Genomic DNA, 1,814 nt, shown 5'->3' with positions numbered 1-1,814 from the left:
ACCTGAACACACCAGACTAATTACATGTGCCTTTAATTATAGATAATTGGCAGGCTAGGCTGCAGAATGTCAACACAGAGAATCTATGTCAAAAATACTTATATTTGTCTCTCTATTTCTTTTCCTCTTACTGTCCCTCACTAATAAAAAAAAAAGGCAAAACAAAACAAAATTGACCCTTCTTCACAGATAGTTCAGAAGAACTGATCGAAAGTGTGACACTTCGTGAAACTGACATACATGGCAAAGTTCTGAGTTAATGTCCACAGACTTCCCTTAGTGTGTTGGACAGTGTGTGTGCCCATTATCTGAGACTAGCTGAGGCTCAGGGGTGGATTATGACATCATGACCTTGTTTGGGGTGCTATCTCTCTGTCTCTACCTTTCTCTTTCTTACTCACTGAAGAATACATAAAATAAACTTCTAAAAAACATCCAGTAGAATCAACAAAGTATAGTACTTGAAAACTTTACCAGGCACATATTAAAAATTTCTGCTTAGGTAGGTAGCTAGCTAGGAGCTGAGTTTTATTCAACATAGGCACAATGAAATGAGGCAAAAATTGCTTCTATGTAAATATTCCATCAGTGAATTTCCAAATAGATCTTGGCTTTTTGAAAAGGAGTAAAAGTGTATATTTTTTATTCATTTCATTTTCTTTCACTGATAAAGTAATTCCCCCAATATAGTTGTATTCTCAAGTCCTTTTATTTCATTTTTAGCAACAATTTGAAAAGATATAGCCACTAGATGACTGTTTTTTCTTTTACCAATTTCCTTGTCAAGGACTCTGCTTTTGTGTACATATATCTTTTACATGGTTTATTTATTTTTACTAAAATTGCCTTCATGACAGTTATTCAAACTTACAACTACTTCATATAGGTAGGTTGGCATTTTAAAGGGATGTGTGAAATGAAGCAATTGTCGCTGTAAGTAAATGAAAAATAATGGTGAGTTTTAAAATGAGTAGGGACTTCTGTTGTGCTTTATAGCTTGATCTTTTACAATATACAAATAAGTGCATAGCACTAGGGCCAGGCAGTGATGTAGAGTAAAACACAGTGCTCTGTGAGGCTGACCCACATGGGAATGTTCCAAGTTCGTGTTTGGAGTCCTCTTTCAGTATGCCAGGCATGCAGAGGCCTATGACCCAGCACTGGCCAAAGCTGGGGTAGATTGTGGTGTTGGGACTGTCATTCTATCTCTGTCTTATTGTCTCTCAGTTGTGGCACGAATAAATAAATAAACTTTAAAAAAGTTTAGATGCATAGCACCAGTGTTTTATGGCAGAATTCCTCAGACTTGGAGCCTGGAGTAAACAGGTGCTGGTTTTGCAGGCAATAAGAAGGCTATGGAGATAAAAAGCAGTACACTGGTAACTGGCACAGGCTCTGTTTCCTCCTAAGCAAAGCCACAGTTATATCCAATAAGTTTCGATGTATAGTATTTTCATTGCCATTATGTTTGAAATATTTTATGGTTTCCACTGTGATTTCTCCCCCACTATCAAGTAAAGTTTATTTAGAAGTATATTACTCAATTTTCAAACATATGGGAAATTTTGAGTTGTATATTTATTAATATTTTCTAACTTACATCCACTGTGGTCGAAGAACATATGGTTTTAATCCTTTGAAGTTTTTTGAGACTGTTATTTTATTATTTTATTTACCCACTCTATTAGCTTGCCAGCTATACTTTTTTAAAATTTTTTTTAAATTCTTGAGATTCTAGAGATTTTTAAAGCTTTCTTGAGTTCTTATAGTCTAAAAAAAGTAGTACTTTTATCATTTTCAAACCACTTTATTTT

This window comes from Tupaia chinensis, unplaced genomic scaffold, assembly GCF_000334495.1.
Source record: "Tupaia chinensis unplaced genomic scaffold, TupChi_1.0 Scaffold000052_1, whole genome shotgun sequence".
Taxonomy (NCBI): Eukaryota; Metazoa; Chordata; class Mammalia; order Scandentia; family Tupaiidae; genus Tupaia; species Tupaia belangeri.
The sequence above is the reverse complement of the archived record's forward strand: the minus strand, read 5'-3'. Positions refer to the sequence as shown.